This window comes from Idiotropiscis lumnitzeri, unplaced genomic scaffold (assembly GCF_059441095.1).
Source record: "Idiotropiscis lumnitzeri isolate Australia: NSW breed Sydney's pygmy pipehorse unplaced genomic scaffold, RoL_Ilum_1.0 HiC_scaffold_42, whole genome shotgun sequence".
NCBI classification, from domain to species: Eukaryota; Metazoa; Chordata; class Actinopteri; order Syngnathiformes; family Syngnathidae; genus Idiotropiscis; species Idiotropiscis lumnitzeri.
Genome location: NW_028283580.1, coordinates 345,186 through 357,944, shown reverse-complemented (window position 1 = coordinate 357,944; position 12,759 = coordinate 345,186).

Here is a 12,759-nt window from a genome sequence, read left to right as displayed (position 1 = left end):
CTCTCTTGAATGTGTTTGCTTTGTTCTTGCTTGGTACTTTCAATGGGCTCTGTCTGAGGTGGGATTCGAACCCACGCCTCCTGGGGAGACTGCGACCTGAACGCAACACCTTAGACCGCTCCGCCATCCTGGCAACTGGTAATGATCTCTTGACTGTGTTTGCTTTGTTCTTGCTTGGTACTTTCAATGGGCACTGTCTGAGGTGGGATTCGAACCCACGCCTCCTGGGGACACTGCGACCTGAACGCAACGCCTTAGACCGCTCCCCTATGCTGGCATCTGGTAATGCTCTCTTGACTGTGTTTGCTTTGTTCTTGCTTGGTACTTTCAATGGTCACTGTCTGAGGTGGGATTTGAACCCACGCCTCCTGGGGAGACTGCGACCTGAACGCAACGCCTTAGACCGCTCTGCCATCTTATCATCTGGTAATGCTCTCTTGACTGTGTTTGCTTTGTTCTTGCTTGGTACTTTCAATGGGCTCTGTCTGAGGTGGGATTCGAACCCACGCCTCCTAGGGAGACTGCGACCTGAACGCAACGCCTTAGACCGCTCCGCCATCCTGGCAACTGGTAATGCTTTCTTGACTGTGTTTCCTTTGTTCTTGCTTGGTACTTTCAATGGGCTCTGTCTGAGGTGGGATTCGAACCCACGCCTCCTGGGGAGACTGTGACCTGAACGCAACGCCTTAGACCGCTCCGCCATCCTGGCAACTGGTAATGCTCTCTTTACTGTGTTTGCTTTGTTCTTGCTTGGTACTTTCAATGGGCTCTGTATGAGGTGGGATTCGAACCCACGCCTCCTGGGGAGACTGTGACCTGAACGCAACGCCTGAGACCGCTCCGCCATCCTGGCAACTGGTAATGCTCTCTTGACCGTGTTTCCTTGGTTATTGCTTGGTACTTTCAATGGACTCTGTCTGAGGTGGGATTCGAACCCACGCCTCCTGTGGAGACTGCGACCTGAACGCAACGCCTTAGACCGCTCCGCTATGCTTGAAACTGGTAATGCTCTCTTGACTGTGTTTGATTTGTTCTTGCTTGGTACTTTCAATGGGCACTGTCTGAGGTGGGATTTGAACCCACGCCTCCTGGGGAGACTGCGACCTCAACGCAACGCCTTAGACCGCTCCGCCATCCTGGCAACTGGTAATGCTCTCTTGACCGTGTTTCCTTGGTTATTGCTTGGTACTTTCAATGGGCTCTGTCTGAGGTGGGATTTGAACCCACGCCTCCTGTGGAGACTGCGACCTGAACGCAACGCCTTAGACCGCTCCGCTATGCTTGCAACTGGTAATGCTCTCTTGACTGTGTTTGCTTTGTTCTTGCTTGGTACTTTCAATGGGCACTGTCTGAGGTGGGATTTGAACCCACGCCTCCTGGGGAGACTGCGACCTGAACGCAACGCCTTAGACCGCTCTGCCATCTTATCATCTGGTAATGCTCTCTTGACTGTGTTTGCTTTGTTCTTGCTTGGTACTTTCAATGGGCTCTGTCTGAGGTGGGATTCGAACCCACGCCTCCTGGGGAGACTGTGACCTGAACGCAACGCCTTAGACCGCTCCGCCATCCTGGCAACTGGTAATGCTCTCTTGACCGTGTTTCCTTGGTTATTGCTTGGTACTTTCAATGGGCTCTGTCTGAGGTGGGATTCGAACCCACGCCTCCTGTGGAGACTGCGACCTGAACGCAACGCCTTAGACCGCTCCGCTATGCTTGCAACTGGTAATGCTCTCTTGACTGTGTTTGCTTTGTTCTTGCTTGGTACTTTCAATGGGCACTGTCTGAGGTGGGATTTGAACCCACGCCTCCTGGGGAGACTGCGACCTGAACGCAACGCCTTAGACCGCTCTGCCATCTTATCATATGGTAATGCTCTCTTGACTGTGTTTGCTTTGTTCTTGCTTGGTACTTTCAATGGGCTCTGTCTGAGGCGGGATTCGAACCCACGCCTCCTGGGGAGACTGCGACCTGAACGCAACGCGTAAGACCGCTCTGCCATCCTTGCAGCTGGTAATGCTCTCTTGACTGTGTTTGCTTTCTTCTTGCTTGTTACTTTCAATGGTCTCTGTCTGCTGCGGCATTCAAACCCACGCCTCCTGGGAAGACTGCGACCTGAACGCAGCGCCTTAGACCGCTCTGCCATCCTGGCAACTGGTAATGCTCTCTTGACTGTGTTTGCTTTGTTCTTGATTGGTAATTTCAATGGGCTCTGTCTGAGACGGGATTCGAACCCACGCCTCCTGGGGAGACTGGGACCTGAACGCAGCGCCTCAGACCGCTCCGCCATCCTGGCAACTGGTAATGCTCTCTTGACTGTGTTTGCTTTGTTCTTGCTTGGTACTTTCAATGGGCTCTGTCTGAGGCGGGATTCGAACCCACGCCACCAGGGGAGACTGCGACCTGAACGCAACGCCTTAGACCGCTCCGCTATGCTGGCATCTGGTAATGCTCTCTTGACTGTGTTTGCTTTCTTCTTGCTTGGTACTTTCAATGGTCACTGTCTGAGGTGGGATTTGAACCCACGCCTCCTGGGGAGACTGCGACCTGAACGCAACGCCTTAGACCGCTCCGCCATCCTGGCAACTGGTAATGCTTTCTTGACTGTGTTTCCTTTGTTCTTGCTTGGTACTTTCAATGGGCTCTGTCTGAGGCGGGATTCGAACCCACGCCTCCAGGGGTGACTGCGACCTGAACGCAACGCCTTAGACCGCTCTGCCATCTTATCATCTGGTAATGCTCTCTTGACTGTGTTTGCTTTGTTCTTGCTTGGTACTTTCAATGGGCTCTGTCTGAGGTGGGATTCAAACCCACGCCTCCTAGGGAGACTGCGACCTGAACGCAACGCCTTAGACCGCTCCGCCATCCTGGCAACTGGTAATGCTTTCTTGACTGTGTTTCCTTTGTTCTTGCTTGGTACTTTCAATGGGCTCTGTCTGAGGTGGGATTCGAACCCACGCCTCCTGGGGAGACTGTGACCTGAACGCAACGCCTTAGACCGCTCCGCCATCCTGGCAACTGGTAATGCTCTCTTTACTGTGTTTGCTTTGTTCTTGCTTGGTACTTTCAATGGGCTCTGTATGAGGTGGGATTCGAACCCACGCCTCCTGGGGAGACTGTGACCTGAACGCAACGCCTGAGACCGCTCCGCCATCCTGGCAACTGGTAATGCTCTCTTGACCGTGTTTCCTTTGTTCTTGCTTGGTACTTTCAATGGGCTCTGTCTGAGGCGGGATTCGAACCCACGCCACCAGGGGAGACTGCGACCTGAACGCAACGCCTTAGACCACTCTGCCATCCTGGCAACTGGTAATGCTCTCTTGACTGTGTTTGCTTTCTTCTTGCTTGGTACTTTCAATGGGCTCTGTCTGAGGCGGGATTCGAACCCACGCCTCCAGGGGTGACTGCGACCTGAACGCAACGCCTTAGACCGTTCTGCCATCCTGGCAACTGGTAATGCTCTCTTGAATGTGTTTGCTTTGTTCTTGCTTGGTACTTTCAATGGGCTCTGTCTGAGGTGGGATTCGAACCCACGCCTCCTGGGGAGACTGCGACCTGAACGCAACACCTTAGACCGCTCCGCCATCCTGGCAACTGGTAATGATCTCTTGACTGTGTTTGCTTTGTTCTTGCTTGGTACTTTCAATGGGCACTGTCTGAGGTGGGATTCGAACCCACGCCTCCTGGGGACACTGCGACCTGAACGCAACGCCTTAGACCGCTCCCCTATGCTGGCATCTGGTAATGCTCTCTTGACTGTGTTTGCTTTGTTCTTGCTTGGTACTTTCAATGGTCACTGTCTGAGGTGGGATTTGAACCCACGCCTCCTGGGGAGACTGCGACCTGAACGCAACGCCTTAGACCGCTCTGCCATCTTATCATCTGGTAATGCTCTCTTGACTGTGTTTGCTTTGTTCTTGCTTGGTACTTTCAATGGGCTCTGTCTGAGGTGGGATTCGAACCCACGCCTCCTAGGGAGACTGCGACCTGAACGCAACGCCTTAGACCGCTCCGCCATCCTGGCAACTGGTAATGCTTTCTTGACTGTGTTTCCTTTGTTCTTGCTTGGTACTTTCAATGGGCTCTGTCTGAGGTGGGATTCGAACCCACGCCTCCTGGGGAGACTGTGACCTGAACGCAACGCCTTAGACCGCTCCGCCATCCTGGCAACTGGTAATGCTCTCTTTACTGTGTTTGCTTTGTTCTTGCTTGGTACTTTCAATGGGCTCTGTATGAGGTGGGATTCGAACCCACGCCTCCTGGGGAGACTGTGACCTGAACGCAACGCCTGAGACCGCTCCGCCATCCTGGCAACTGGTAATGCTCTCTTGACCGTGTTTCCTTGGTTATTGCTTGGTACTTTCAATGGACTCTGTCTGAGGTGGGATTCGAACCCACGCCTCCTGTGGAGACTGCGACCTGAACGCAACGCCTTAGACCGCTCCGCTATGCTTGAAACTGGTAATGCTCTCTTGACTGTGTTTGATTTGTTCTTGCTTGGTACTTTCAATGGGCACTGTCTGAGGTGGGATTTGAACCCACGCCTCCTGGGGAGACTGCGACCTCAACGCAACGCCTTAGACCGCTCCGCCATCCTGGCAACTGGTAATGCTCTCTTGACCGTGTTTCCTTGGTTATTGCTTGGTACTTTCAATGGGCTCTGTCTGAGGTGGGATTTGAACCCACGCCTCCTGGGGAGACTGCGACCTGTACGCAACGCCTAAGACCGCTCTGCCATCCTTGCAGCTGGTAATGCTCTCTTGACTGTGTTTGCTTTGTTCTTGCTTGGTACTTTCAATGGGCTCTGTCTGAGGTGGGATTCGAACCCACGCCTCCTGGGGAGACTGCGACCTGAACGCAACGCCTTAGACCGCTCCGCCATCCTGGCACCTGGTAATGCTCTCTTTACTGTGTTTGCTTTGTTCTTGCTTGGTACTTTCAATGGGCTCTGTCTGAGGTGGGATTCGAACCCACGCCTCCTGGGGAGACTGTGACCTGAACGCAACGCCTTAGACCGCTCTGCCATCCTGGCAGCTGGTAATGCTCTCTTGACTGTGTTTGCTTTGTTATTGCTTGGTACTTTCAACGGGCTCTGTCTGAGGTGGGATTCGAACCCACGCCTCCAGGGGAGACTGCGACCTGAACGCAACGCCTTAGACCGCTCCGCCATCCTGGCAGCTGTTAATGCTCTCTTGACTGTGTTTGCTTTCTTCTTGCTTGGTACTTTCAATGGGCTCTGTCTGAGATGAGATTCGAACCCACGCCTCCTGGGGAGACTGCGACCTGAACGCAACGCCGAAGACCGCTCCGCCGTCCTTGCAGCTGGTAATGCTCTCTTGACTGTGTTTGCTTTCTTCTTGCTTGGTACTTTCAATGGGCTCTGTCTGAGGTGGGATTCGAACCCACGCCTCCTGGGGAGACTGCGACCTGAACGCAACGCCTTAGACCGCTCCGCCATCCTGGCAACTGGTAATGCTTTCTTGACTGTGTTTCCTTTGTTCTTGCTTGGTACTTTCAATGGGCTCTGTCTGAGGTGGGATTCGAACCCACGCCTCCTGGGGAGACTGTGACCTGACCGCAACGCCTTAGACCGCTCTGCCATCCTGGCAACTGGTAATGCTCTCTTGACCGTGTTTCCTTGGTTATTGCTTGGTACTTTCAATGGGCTCTGTCTGAGGTGGGATTCTAACCCACGCCTCCTGGGGAGACTGCGACCTGAACGCAACGCCTTAGACCGCTCCGCCATCCTGGCAACTGGTAATGCTCTCTTGACCGTGTTTGCTTTGTTATTGCTAGGTACTTTCAATGGGCTCTGTCTGAGGTGGGATTCGAACCCACGCCTCCAGGGGAGACTGCGACCTGAACGCAACGCCTTAGACCGCTCCGCCATCCTGGCACCTGGTAATGCTCTCTTTACTGTGTTTGCTTTGTTCTTGCTTGGTACTTTCAATGGGCTCTGTCTGAGGTGGGATTCGAACCCACGCCTCCTGGGGAGACTGTCACCTGAACGCAACGCCTTAGACCGCTCCGCCATCCTGGCACCTGGTAATGCTCTCTTTACTGTGTTTGCTTTGTTCTTGCTTGGTACTTTCAATGGGCTCTGTCTGAGGTGGGATTCGAACCCACGCCTCCTGGGGAGACTGTCACCTGAACGCAACGCCTTAGACCGCTCCGCCATCCTGGCAACTGGTAATGCTCTCTTGACCGTGTTTCCTTTGTCATTGCTTGGTACTTTCAATGGGCTCTGTCTGAGGTGGGATTCGAACCCACGCCTCCTGGGGAGACTGCGACCTGAACGCAACGCCTTCGACCGCTCCGCCATCCTTGCAGCTGGTAATGCTCTCTTGACTGTCTTTGCTTTCTTCTTGCTTGGTACTTTCATTGGGCTCTGTCTGCTGCGGGATTTGAACCCACGCCTGCTGGGGAGACGGCGACCTGAACGCAGCGCCTTAGACCGCTCTGTAATCCTGGCAACTGGTAATGCTCTCTTGAATGTGTTTGCTTTGTTCTTGCTTGGTACTTTCAATGGGCTCTGTCTGAGGTGGGAATCGAACCCACGCCTCCTGGGGAGACTGCGACCTGAACGCAACACCTTAGACCGCTCCGCTATGCTGGCATCTGGTAATGCTCTCTTGACTGTGTTTGCTTTGTTCTTGCTTGGTACTTTCAATGGTCACTGTCTGAGGTGGGATTTGAACCCACGCCTCCTGGGGAGACTGCGACCTGAACGCAACGCCTTAGACCGCTCTGCCATCTTATCATCTGGTAATGCTCTCTTGACTGTGTTTGCTTTGTTCTTGCTTGGTACTTTCAATGGGCTCTGTCTGAGGTGGGATTCGAACCCACGCCTCCTGGGGAGACTGCGACCTGAACGCAACGCCTTAGACCGCACCGCCATCCTGGCAACTGGTAATGCTTTCTTGACTGTGTTTCCTTTGTTCTTGCTTGGTACTTTCAATGGGCTCTGTCTGAGGTGGGATTCGAACCCACGCCTCCTGGGGAGACTGCGACCTGAACGCAACGCCTTAGACCGCTCCGCCATCCTGGCACCTGGTAATGCTCTCTTTACTGTGTTTGCTTTGTTCTTGCTAGGTACTTTCAATGGGCTCTGTCTGAGGTGGGATTCGAACCCACGCCTCCTGGGGAGACTGTGACCTGAACACAACGCCTTAGACCGCTCCGCCATCCTGGCAACTGGTAATGCTCTCTTGACCGTGTTTCCTTGGTTATTGCTTGGTACTTTCAATGGGCTCTGTCTGAGGTGGGATTCGAACCCACGCCTCCTGTGGAGACTGCGACCTGAACGCAACGCCTTAGACCGCTCCGCTATGCTTGCAACTGGTAATGCTCTCTTGACTGTGTTTGCTTTGTTCTTGCTTGGTACTTTCAATGGGCTCTGTCTGAGGTGGGATTCGAACCCACGCCTCCTGGGGAGACTGTGACCTGAACACAACGCCTTAGACCGCTCCGCCATCCTGGCAACTGGTAATGCTCTCTTGACCGTGTTTCCTTGGTTATTGCTTGGTACTTTCAATGGGCTCTGTCTGAGGTGGGATTCGAACCCACGCCTCCTGGGGAGACTGTGACCTGAAAGCAACGCCTGAGACCGCTCCGCCATCCTGGCAACTGGTAATGCTCTCTTGACCGTGTTTCCTTGGTTATTGCTTGGTACTTTCAATGGGCTCTGTCTGAGGTGGGATTCGAACCCACGCCTCCTGTGGAGACTGCGACCTGAACGCAACGCCTTAGACCGCTCCGCTATGCTTGAAACTGGTAATGCTCTCTTGACTGTGTTTGCTTTGTTCTTGCTTGGTACTTTCAATGGGCACTGTCTGAGGTGGGATTTGAACCCACGCCTCCTGGGGAGACTGCGACCTGAACGCAACGCCTTAGACCGCTCCGCCATCCTGGCAACTGGTAATGCTCTCTTGACCGTGTTTCCTTGGTTATTGCTTGGTACTTTCAATGGGCTCTGTCTGAGGTGGGATTTGAACCCACGCCTCCTGGGGAGACTGCGACCTGTACGCAACGCCTAAGACCGCTCTGCCATCCTTGCAGCTGGTAATGCTCTCTTGACTGTGTTTGCTTTGTTCTTGCTTGGTACTTTCAATGGGCTCTGTCTGAGGTGGGATTCGAACCCACGCCTCCTGGGGAGACTGCGACCTGAACGCAACGCCTTAGACCGCTCCGCCATCCTGGCAACTGGTAATGCTTTCTTGACTGTGTTTCCTTTGTTCTTGCTTGGTACTTTCAATGGGCTCTGTCTGAGGTGGGATTCGAACCCACGCCTCCTGGGGAGACTGTGACCTGACCGCAACGCCTTAGACCGCTCTGCCATCCTGGCAACTGGTAATGCTCTCTTGACCGTGTTTCCTTGGTTATTGCTTGGTACTTTCAATGGGCTCTGTCTGAGGTGGGATTCGAACCCACGCCTCCTGGGGAGACTGCGACCTGAACGCAACGCCTTAGACCGCTCCGCCATCCTGGCAACTGGTAATGCTCTCTTGACCGTGTTTGCTTTGTTATTGCTAGGTACTTTCAATGGGCTCTGTCTGAGGTGGGATTCGAACCCACGCCTCAAGGGGAGACTGCGACCTGAACGCAACGCCTTAGACCGCTCCGCCATCCTGGCACCTGGTAATGCTCTCTTTACTGTCTTTGCTTTCTTCTTGCTTGGTACTTTCATTGGGCTCTGTCTGCTGCGGGATTTGAACCCACGCCTGCTGGGGAGACGGCGACCTGAACGCAGCGCCTTAGACCGCTCTGCAATCCTGGCAACTGGTAATGCTCTCTTGAATGTGTTTGCTTTGTTCTTGCTTGGTACTTTCAATGGGCTCTGTCTGAGGTGGGATTCGAACCCACGCCTCCTGGGGAGACTGTCACCTGAACGCAACGCCTTAGACCGATCCGCCATCCTGGCAACTGGTAATGCTCTCTTGACCGTGTTTCCTTTGTCATTGCTTGGTACTTTCAATGGGCTCTGTCTGAGGTGGGATTCGAACCCACGCCTCCTGGGGAGACTGCGACCTGAACGCAACGCCTTCGACCGCTCCGCCATCCTTGCAGCTGGTAATGCTCTCTTGACTGTCTTTGCTTTCTTCTTGCTTGGTACTTTCATTGGGCTCTGTCTGCTGCGGGATTTGAACCCACGCCTGCTGGGGAGACGGCGACCTGAACGCAGCGCCTTAGACCGCTCTGCAATCCTGGCAACTGGTAATGCTCTCTTGAATGTGTTTGCTTTGTTCTTGCTTGGTACTTTCAATGGGCTCTGTCTGAGGTGGGATTCGAACCCACGCCTCCTGGGGAGACTGCGACCTGAACGCAACACCTTAGACCGCTCCGCTATGCTGGCATCTGGTAATGCTCTCTTGACTGTGTTTGCTTTGTTCTTGCTTGGTACTTTCAATGGTCACTGTCTGAGGTGGGATTTGAACCCACGCCTCCTGGGGAGACTGCGACCTGAACGCAACGCCTTAGACCGCTCTGCCATCTTATCATCTGGTAATGCTCTCTTGACTGTGTTTGCTTTGTTCTTGCTTGGTACTTTCAATGGGCTCTGTCTGAGGTGGGATTCGAACCCACGCCTCCTGGGGAGACTGCGACCTGAACGCAACGCCTTAGACCGCTTCGCCATCCTGGCAACTGGTAATGCTTTCTTGACTGTGTTTCCTTTGTTCTTGCTTGGTACTTTCAATGGGCTCTGTCAGAGGTGGGATTCGAACCCACGCCTCCTGGGGAGACTGCGACCTGAACGCAACGCCTTAGACCGCTCCGCTATGCTTGCAACTGGTAATGCTCTCTTGACTGTGTTTGCTTTGTTCTTGCTTGGTACTTTCAATGGGCACTGTCTGAGGTGGGATTTGAACCCACGCCTCCTGGGGAGACTGCGACCTGAACGCAACGCCTTAGACCGCTCTGCCATCTTATCATCTGGTAATGCTCTCTTGACTGTGTTTGCTTTGTTCTTGCTTGGTACTTTCAATGGGCTCTGTCTGAGGTGGGATTCGAACCCACGCCTCCTGGGGAGACTGTGACCTGAACGCAACGCCTTAGACCGCTCCGCCATCCTGGCAACTGGTAATGCTCTCTTGACCGTGTTTCCTTGGTTATTGCTTGGTACTTTCAATGGGCTCTGTCTGAGGTGGGATTCGAACCCACGCCTCCTGTGGAGACTGCGACCTGAACGCAACGCCTTTGACCGCTCCGCTATGCTTGCAACTGGTAATGCTCTCTTGACTGTGTTTGCTTTGTTCTTGCTTGGTACTTTCAACGGGCACTGTCTGAGGTGGGATTTGAACCCACGCCTCCTGGGGAGACTGCGACCTGAACGCAACGCCTTAGACCGCTCTGCCATCTTATCATATGGTAATGCTCTCTTGACTGTGTTTGCTTTGTTCTTGCTTGGTACTTTCAATGGGCTCTGTCTGAGGCGGGATTCGAACCCACGCCTCCTGGGGAGACTGCGACCTGAACGCAACGCGTAAGACCGCTCTGCCATCCTTGCAGCTGGTAATGCTCTCTTGACTGTGTTTGCTTTCTTCTTGCTTGTTACTTTCAATGGTCTCTGTCTGCTGCGGCATTCAAACCCACGCCTCCTGGGAAGACTGCGACCTGAACGCAGCGCCTTAGACCACTCTGCCATCCTGGCAACTGGTAATGCTCTCTTGACTGTGTTTGCTTTGTTCTTGATTGGTAATTTCAATGGGCTCTGTCTGAGACGGGATTCGAACCCACGCCTCCTGGGGAGACTGGGACCTGAACGCAGCGCCTCAGACCGCTCCGCCATCCTGGCAACTGGTAATGCTCTCTTGACTGTGTTTGCTTTTTTCTTGCTTGGTACTTTCAATGGGCTCTGTCTGAGGCGGGATTCGAACCCACGCCACCAGGGGAGACTGCGACCTGAACGCAACGCCTTAGACCGCTCCGCTATGCTGGCATCTGGTAATGCTCTCTTGACTGTGTTTGCTTTCTTCTTGCTTGGTACTTTCAATGGTCACTGTCTGAGGTGGGATTTGAACCCACGCCTCCTGGGGAGACTGCGACCTGAACGCAACGCCTTAGACCGCTCTGCCATCTTATCATCTGGTAATGCTCTCTTGACTGTGTTTGCTTTGTTCTTGCTTGGTACTTTCAATGGGCTCTGTCTGAGGTGGGATTCGAACCCACGCCTCCTAGGGAGACTGCGACCTGAACGCAACGCCTTAGACCGCTCCGCCATCCTGGCAACTGGTAATGCTTTCTTGACTGTGTTTCCTTTGTTCTTGCTTGGTACTTTCAATGGGCTCTGTCTGAGGTGGGATTCGAACCCACGCCTCCTGGGGAGACTGTGACCTGAACGCAACGCCTTAGACCGCTCCGCCATCCTGGCAACTGGTAATGCTCTCTTTACTGTGTTTGCTTTGTTCTTGCTTGGTACTTTCAATGGGCTCTGTATGAGGTGGGATTCGAACCCACGCCTCCTGGGGAGACTGTGACCTGAACGCAACGCCTGAGACCGCTCCGCCATCCTGGCAACTGGTAATGCTCTCTTGACCGTGTTTCCTTTGTTCTTGCTTGGTACTTTCAATGGGCTCTGTCTGAGGCGGGATTCGAACCCACGCCACCAGGGGAGACTGCGACCTGAACGCAACGCCTTAGACCACTCTGCCATCCTGGCAACTGGTAATGCTCTCTTGACTGTGTTTGCTTTCTTCTTGCTTGGTACTTTCAATGGGCTCTGTCTGAGGCGGGATTCGAACCCACGCCTCCAGGGGTGACTGCGACCTGAACGCAACGCCTTAGACCGTTCTGCCATCCTGGCAACTGGTAATGCTCTCTTGAATGTGTTTGCTTTGTTCTTGCTTGGTACTTTCAATGGGCTCTGTCTGAGGTGGGATTCGAACCCACGCCTCCTGGGGAGACTGCGACCTGAACGCAACACCTTAGACCGCTCCGCCATCCTGGCAACTGGTAATGATCTCTTGACTGTGTTTGCTTTGTTCTTGCTTGGTACTTTCAATGGGCACTGTCTGAGGTGGGATTCGAACCCACGCCTCCTGGGGACACTGCGACCTGAACGCAACGCCTTAGACCGCTCCGCTATGCTGGCATCTGGTAATGCTCTCTTGACTGTGTTTGCTTTGTTCTTGCTTGGTACTTTCAATGGTCACTGTCTGAGGTGGGATTTGAACCCACGCCTCCTGGGGAGACTGCGACCTGAACGCAACGCCTTAGACCGCTCTGCCATCTTATCATCTGGTAATGCTCTCTTGACTGTGTTTGCTTTGTTCTTGCTTGGTACTTTCAATGGGCTCTGTCTGAGGTGGGATTCGAACCCACGCCTCCTAGGGAGACTGCGACCTGAACGCAACGCCTTAGACCGCTCCGCCATCCTGGCAACTGGTAATGCTCTCTTGACCGTGTTTCCTTGGTTATTGCTTGGTACTTTCAATGGGCTCTGTCTGAGGTGGGATTCGAACCCACGCCTCCTGTGGAGACTGTGACCTGAACGCAACGCCTTAGACCGCTCCGCCATCCTGGCAACTGGTAATGCTCTCTTTACTGTGTTTGCTTTGTTCTTGCTTGGTACTTTCAATGGGCTCTGTATGAGGTGGGATTCGAACCCACGCCTCCTGGGGAGACTGTGACCTGAACGCAACGCCTGAGACCGCTCCGCCATCCTGGCAACTGGTAATGCTCTCTTGACCGTGTTTCCTTTGTTCTTGCTTGGTACTTTCAATGGGCTCTGTCTGAGGCGGGATTCGAACCCACGCCACCAGGGGA